The sequence below is a fragment of the Phascolarctos cinereus genome, unplaced genomic scaffold, assembly GCF_003287225.1.
Source record: "Phascolarctos cinereus isolate Bilbo 61053 unplaced genomic scaffold, phaCin_HiC Scaffold_8;HRSCAF=390, whole genome shotgun sequence".
NCBI lineage: Eukaryota > Metazoa > Chordata > Mammalia > Diprotodontia > Phascolarctidae > Phascolarctos > Phascolarctos cinereus.
Genome location: NW_027556291.1, coordinates 11859835 through 11868169, shown reverse-complemented (window position 1 = coordinate 11868169; position 8335 = coordinate 11859835). Strand labels below are relative to the sequence as shown.

Sequence of the window (8335 nt, the reverse complement as noted above, 5' to 3'; positions counted from 1 at the left end):
ATGGCCAGGCAGTACTCTGTGTGTGTGTATACACACACACACACACACACACACACACACACACACACACACACACACATATGGAGGCTGCGTGTGTGAATATCCCAGGGAGGTGAGGGTTTGTAGGTAGGGGAGGGGCTGGTGTGAAAGTCCCATAGGAAGAGAACAGGAGGAGCTCTACACTGCCACAACCATTCTGGGACCAATGGGGACAGCAGGTTCCATGGAAACATCTGCCAGAGTTTTATCAGTGAATTGGACGAAGGCATCAATGGCCTGCTTCTCAGATATGTGCATGATGCAAAGCCGGGCAGGATGGCACATTTTCTTGTTAACAGACTCAGTATCCATAAAGATCTCAACTGCCTGAAACAATGGGCAAAAATTAAAAAAAAAACCAAAAACCAGCTTCACGAGTTAAGGACTAAATTCGTGCTGTTTGTAGGCTAGACAGTAATTCACAACAAGAGGACCTTGAAGCTTCAGTGGGCAGTAAAGTAATCTGGGTCAACAGTATGATGGGCAGAGCTGGTCGCATGTCCATAGGCACAGTTTCTGGGAGGTAATAATGCCACTGATTCCCAAATTACTAGTCAGGCTACACCTGCTAAATTCTGGGTCCTACATTTTGGGACCCTGATAAATTGTAATATGTCCAGAGGAATATAAGCAGGGAGGTTGGTGACCTTGGCTTAACATAAGGAACTTCATAACGATGACCAATTCAAGATGGCCAATGGTAGAATAGATTGCTTCCTTATATTCCTCATCACTGGAAGTCCTCAAGAAGACGGGAGGAAGAGAAGAAACAAACATTTATTAAGTGCCTATTAGGTCCCAGGCACTTCATAAATATTTGATTTTATCCTCACAATAATCTGAGGTAGGTGATATTATTATTCCCATTTTATAGATGAGGAGACCAAGGTGAAGTGATTCGCCCAGGGTCACAAAGCTAGCAAGTGTCCGAGTCTGGATTTGAATGCAGGTCTTCATCACTCCAGGCCTGGTATTCTTTACACAGCACCAACTTGCTGAGAGGATGATTGGCCATTTGTTGTAGATTCTCAGAGATATTTCCTGACCAGGTATGGATTGGACCAAATGGTTTCCCAGTTCCCTTTCAGCTCTTGTGGTAGGAGTCACCATGCTATTCATGTTACATTTAGAACCAGGGTTTACAGAGAAGGCACAGATGGGGGTGGGGAACGTGCAGCCTCAAGGCCACAAGAGGCCTTCTAGGTCCTTGGGTGCAGCCTTTTGACTGAGTCCAAGTTTTAAAGAACAAATCCTTTTATGAAGGGGATTTGTTCTGTGAAGTTTGGATTCAGTCAAAGGGCCGCATTTGAGGAACTAGAAGGCCACAGGTTCCTGACCTGTGGCATAGGACATTGGCAGTTAATCTGCCAGTGGACTCTTTCAAATCTTCTCAGGGCACAATATGCTCTATGGGTGTAAGTTAGACACTTTGGGAAGATGGGGCAGTACACTAGAAAGAACCGCAATCAGAAAACCTGAGTTCATACTCAGCTCTGCCATTCACCACCACTGCAGTCATGGGCGAGTCACTCCAACTCTGTGCCTCAGTTTCCTCATCTGTAAAATGGGGTAAGAGGTGGAGTAGAGAAATGAAAATCTCTTAAGGTCCTTCTAGCTTCATATCTATGGTCCCATGATCAATCTTCAGCCCCAGGACCAAGGGCATCTTAGAGGTCTGATACTCTAGTCCCTTCATTTTACAGTGGAGAAAACTGGGGCCCACAGGGGTCAAAAGATTGGTCCAAGGTTAAAAGGAAATTGGTAGCAGAGTGGGACTTCAAACGCAAGCTTTCTAATGCCCAGTCTGTTTTCTCTTTATGTCACTAGGCTGCCAGAATAATGCAATGTCTATGAGCTAGTGTCCAGAATGAATATAACCCACCTTTTGGAACTAACTCAATCTGTTATATGTGTTAGGGAAATTGGTTGTAATATTGACTAAAAATTTCATCTAACATCTGAATATGATCTGAATATGATTAAATAGATGAGACTACATGATCATTCTTGACAGACAACAAAGACATTGGATTCTCTAGCTGCCAGGGTTAGGGCGGAAAGCTGGATTAGGAATTTTGAAGGGCATGATAGAAGTATATTCTGTTGCTTGTGTTGAAAAAATACCTATAATTACTAATAGGATGACCACACCCCCCCACTCCCTTGGTCAGTTTAATCCGGTGAGTTTCCCCAGACCTTCAGTCTTTGTTAGTTAGATTGCAGCACATGGTACTATCCAAGGCTATCATGTTTTTTTTTTTTTTGGAAAAGGGTATGCGAATGTGAGAGGAACTTACAGTAACTATTAAGTCACTTAGTAAAATTAGCAAGCTAAGTCATTATGTCTAAATTGATTTTCTCTCTTCCTTTTTCCTTCCCGTCAATTGTCAACAAGCATATTCTCTGTGATTATACATCACTTACAGACTGACAATCATGAGCTACCAAAATAATTTAGCCACCAAATCCATCATTTGGCTCATTACAGTATGTCCAGCCACCACATATTTCACTTGAGGAAAAAAAAAAAGATACAGAAGAACTAAATTGTTCTTAAGAGAGCCCAGATGTTTTTTTCGAAAGGAAAAAAAAAATAGACACTCTCTTGAGCTCGATGCCTTTTCTTTACCTCTTTAATGCATTTAGTTGGCACCTCCCTCAACTTTGTCCTCATTTACTATGGAATGAAAAACAAGAAACGTTGAAAGACAGTGGAAGTATCCACCCTTCCCAAGATGCTAAGAGCCAACAGCTCTTTGAAGGGATTCTCAGCAGTGTTTTCTCCCTGACAGCTTCTGGATTGTGCTTTCCTATTTCATTAGCCTTCTGGGGAACCAAATTGAGTTCTCAAGAGGGCCACAGCTTTTCCAAATTGCTTGTATGCTTAACATTCTAACCCTTCTCTCTTCTTTTCCCTGTAGACTTTTAAGTTACTATTTTTTTCAACTACAACACTTTCTCCATTTTGTTCTTTTCTAGTTTTGGCATAAATTGAAGCTGCATTTCCTTTCTGAATCTAGAAGCATCATCATGATGAAATATTTATTAGGTTGTTAGGTGGAGGGTACTGGGCTAGATACTCTACAGAGTTAATGCAAAAAGAACACATAGCCTCTTCCATCTAGGAGACTACTTGAAATCGAAGAAATGGCAATATAGACAGCTGAGCACAAGTATTTATTTACAAAAAAAGAGAAAAATGAGAAAGAAATATAATAGATATTTTTCCCTTTGTTTTATTGATGATTTTACTTTGCTTTTGTACTCCAAAATCATATTATCATCCTGCCCCCCATACCTTCTATTATAATAAAAACTGCAATAATTAGGCAAGACCACATGCTGGGCCTACGACTGAGTGTATGGCATGCTTTCTACCAACAAGGAAATATGGTCCAGCATCGGTCATATGGGACCAATACTGATCACTGCATTTAAACTGAGTTCTGTTGTCTTTATTGTGATTGTAATTCACGTTCTCGTAGGCACTCTGTATATTGTTCTACTGGTTCCCTCAGCTTTTTTTGCTCTGACAGTTCCTACAAGTCTTCATGTGTTTGTCTTAATTCCTAAGATTTGTCATTTTATATAGCGCAGTAATATCCCATTTTATTCCTCTAACCACAGTTTGTGAAGCCATTACCCAATGGAAGAGAAACTTTGTTTCTATTAATTTGCTACTACAAAACTGCTACAGTAAATAGTGCAACATACATGGGACCTGGGTTTTTTTTTTTTATTTTTGTCACTGAAAACATGGATGTCCAGTAATCAGTATTATAGGCCCAATGTCAAATGCTATGAACAGGTTAATAACTTTACTTACATAATTCTGAATCGTTTTCCAGAATAGTTACACCAATTCACAATTCTGCTTCCTATTAGTCTGTCTTTCTATAGCCTCTCCAGCATTGACTATTTCCATCTTTTATTATTTTTACCAACTTGACAGATGTGACATGATACCTTGGAGTTGTTTTGTTTGTGTCTCTCTAATGGTTAGTGATTTGAAGCATTTTTATGTGGTTATTTATAGATTGCACTTCCTTTGAAAATTATTGATATCTTCTGGGGAAATATACTTGGTTTTATAAATTTGTATCAATTCATTGTGTTTACAGACTTTTTTCATAGAAATGTGAAACTCATTCACTAGCTTCTATTCTGATTGTAGCTGCATTGATTTTGTTTCTGAAAAAGGTCTTCCAATTATATGTAATTCAAATTGAATATTTTGTGTTTTATAATCACCTCTATCTTTGTTGGATTATGAATTCTCCCTCTCACCATGGTTACAAAAGACACTTCCTTTAATTCGCCTCTTATTTGTAATGTCCAAATTTTGTCCGAAAATTAGTTCTAAACTTAATTCTTACCCAACTGTTTTCAACTTGTGCCAGGAGTTGTTTGTGTGTGTGTGTGTGTGTGTGTGTGTGTGTGTGTGTGTGTGTGTATAATTGGGTGCTGCTCTCACAGTGATTTGTGTTCTGGTGTTTATTAAATAGCTATTTTTGACGGTTTCTGAGTATCGTCTGTTCCACTGATCTACTTTTCTGTTGGTTGTTGTTGTTCAGTTGTTTTTAATCCTGTCTGATTCTCCATGACCCCATTTGGAGTTTTCTTGGCAAAGATACTGGAGTGGTTTGCCATTTCCTTCTCCTGCTCATTTTACAGGTGAGGAAACTGAGGCAAACAGGGTGAAGTGACTTGCCTAGGGTCACACAGCTTATAAGCGTGTGAGGCCAGATTTGAACTCAGGACAATGAGTCTTCCTAACTCCAGTCCTGGCACTCTATCCAATGTGCCACCTCATTACCCAATGAGGGAGACTACATGTAAATAAATAGGCTCTTGAAAGCTATGTTAAGAGCAGGTGAAGGTAACCAGAAAGGGAGAAGCCCAACTCTGAGTAGGAAAACAATTAATAATGGTCCTAGAAAGCAGAACATGAAATATAGCCCCTTACCTACTCTTGTTAGAGAGATAGTAAATAACACAGGTAGGATGCTGTATATGGGATCACTTGTAGTCGCCGTGATTTTTTTTTTAATTGTCTTCCTTTGATACAAGGAGGGTTTAATTTCTTGGGAGCAAGGAGGTAAAATATATCCAGAAAATATTGTAATGCATAAATTAAAGACATCATTACAACTTCCTTTAAATCAACACATGAAATCTCAATTTTGCCGGCATATAATTGTGCACAATAATTTTTGATAATTTATTCCTTCTCTATTTGTTGTAAATTTACTTTATTCTTTTTTACATTTTAGAAAACTGATTTTCCTCATTCTTTGGGAATGAAGCTAGATAATAGTTTTATCAATTAAAAAAGCCCTTTTGTTTTCTACATTAAAGAGTCTTTTTTTCCCCAGTTTTATCTATTTCTCCTCTGATTTTCCACATTTCCTCCTTTGTGCTTGTTGGGGTTCTTAATTTGTTGGTTTTCCCCTAGAAAAATTTTAATTGTATCATGGCTCAATTTTTTTTTTCCCAGTGAAGCTTTCAGGGATAATGTTTTCCTCTGAGTAATTCTTTAGCTGCGTCCCATAAATTTTGGTAAGTTGTCATTTATATTCTTCCCTTTAACTTAATTATTTATTGTTCATATAGTTTTTTTCTTTCCTTTGACTCACTCATTTTATGTTTTCCTTAGTCTCTATTTGGGTTTGTATCTTTTGCTCATGTTTCTTTTATGGATTTTACGGTGTGTGAAGTATATGTTTAATATTACTGCCTTTTTACATTTATTTGTGAATTCTTTATATGCTAGCATATGATTAGTTTTTATAACAGTGCATTGTAATGGTAACATATATATAATGTATATATATAAATATATATATTCTTTAATATTCCAACTCATTAAATGACATAGTTTTCTAATATAATTTTTCCAACAATCCATCCTGCTATTTTGTCCTTGTTCATCTGTTAGATTTATCTGGCTCTGAAAAAGGAAGATTCAAGTCTCTTCAATTATCATGTCTTTTTGCAATTCAGTTTACTTTTCCTTTAAGAATGAAGATGCTGTTCCATTTGGTTCATGGATGTTCAATGGTGACAGTGTCATTGTCTATGGTACCTTTCAGTGTAATGTAACTTTCTTGTTTGTCTTGACACAATCAATTTTTTGTTGTCTTGAGTGAAAGCATGTTTGCAACTCTCTGATTTTTTTGAATTACCTGAAGTATAATACATTTAGTTCTTGCATTTCATTCACCCTATGTGAATCTTTGTATTCATTTTTTTTCTTGTATGCATCAAACTGTTGAGTTTTTTTCTTCTTCATTCTACCATTCATTTTTACTTGCTATAATAATGGGTCTAATCGTGCTCACTTTGGCAGCACATATACTAAAATTGGAATAATACAGACAAGATTAGCATGGCTCCTGCTCAAGGATGACACACAAATTCATGAAGTGTTCTGTATTTTTGTAAAGTAAATATTGAAAATTAAAAATAAATAAAGAAAAAAAGATAAAAAAAGGAATGTAGGTGACTGTCTCTTCTTTCTATCCCACGCAGGACCAGCCAGAAAATGGTCAAGACTTGAGAAAATGTAAAGAAGAAAAAAAATGAGTCTAATCTTTTCATATGCAGGGTAATAATTGTTCAGTTTGTGCATTTTTCATCAAATTCTGTTATTAAATTGAACTTTTTCTTTCTCTTTAAAATTACCACTTAGTCCTTATGGTTTGTTTTGTTTACACAAATCTTATGTTTGTCTTCTACTATGGACTCTTTGATTATCTTGCTTATTCCCAAATTCTTTGAGCTGACTTTTCTTGTTTTTCTCTCTCTAGAATTTTTTTCTCTCATATATTTCTTCTGCAAAGATAAGAGTTTAGTCCAGAATCCTCTTGGTCTTTCCTCTCTCTTTTTGACTCTACCATCTTCCTCCAGGCTATAATTTATATAGATATTGTTTTCTCTTTCTTACATTTTATTTTTAAGATAGCATATTTTTTCAAATAAATTAAAAAAAAACTTATCTGTCCTTCCACTACCTCCCTTCCCCCAATTAACAAATTTTTTTAAAAAGGAAAGAAAAACAATGCCCTCAATACAGTAATGCAGCAAACCAAATTCTTAAATTAGCCATTTTGGAAAATGTATGTCTCTTTCTGAATTTTGAGTTCATCACCTCTCTGGTCAGGAGGGGAGTGGTATTTCATCTTCATCCTTTTGGACTCATGGTTTATCAGTGCAAAGACAAACTATGAGGCTACAAGAACAAAGATAAACATTTAAAAAACTTTCAAAGTTGTTTTTTTCTTTATAATGTTATCATTGTATAAATTTTTTTTTCCTATTTCTTCTTACTTCAGTCTGTATCAGTTTATAAAAATCTTCCCAATTTCCTTTGAAATGTTCACTTCATCATTTCTTATGACACAACACCTAGTTTTGGTTTAGTGATATTTTTTTTCTTTTTTCTTTGATCTCTTGGTAATATAGGCCTAGTAGTGACACAGCTATAAACTGTATGCACAGTTTAGTAACTCTTTAAAGTATAATTCCAAATTGCTTTACAGAATGACTGGATGAATTCACAGCTCCACCAACAATGCATTAGTGTGCCTATTTTCCTCTCAGCCCCTCCAATGCTTGTCGTTCTCCATTTTGGTTATATTTGCCCATCTGAGGCATATGAGACAAAACCTCAGAGTTGCTTTAATTATCATTTCTCTAATTATTAGTGATGTGGAACATTTTTCATATGGTTACTGATAGCCTAGCTTTCTTTATTTGATAAATACCTGTTTGCTGGTGTGGTGCTACATGCCTGGAATCCTCCATTTATTTATGAGGGAACAGGGACACTTGCAGAGCATTTGTTTCCCCAGTGCCAAGCATGATGTCTGGCACATAAAAGCTTGTCAAATGACTGGTTGAACAGAAGAGGTAGAGGGTGTTAATGGATGGGGCAGACCAATTATAATATTCATCTTAGATCTAGAAAAGAAAAGGGGAAAGGGCAGTAGGCACTTTCAGAGGAAACTGAGGAGATCTCTATGATCTGATCTATAGTGAAGTGAACAGAAATAGAACAATTTATACAATGACAACATTTAGAGAAAAACAACTTTGAAAGACTTCCAAACACTGACTAATGCAATGATTGCATGAGTCTGGAGGACTGAGATGAGTCATGACGCCTACCTCCTGCCAAAAAGGTGATGGCTTTAAAGTATAGAATGAGATACAGTTTTGGACATGGCCAAGGAGGGAATTTGTTTTGCTCATCAATGTGTTTGTTGTGAGGGGTTTTTTTTAAGTGTTCAGTTGG

General features: G+C 36.7%; 1 non-coding gene across 1 annotated transcript; it reads left to right on the top strand.

Annotated features, from left to right (window-relative positions):
• The first annotated feature begins 6372 nt into the window (after positions 1-6372).
• Positions 6373-6479, top strand: LOC144455077 (U6 spliceosomal RNA). The gene has a single exon (XR_013483741.1). It is a non-coding gene; the product is annotated as a U6 spliceosomal RNA (small nuclear RNA).
• The last annotated feature ends 1856 nt before the right edge of the window (positions 6480-8335 follow it).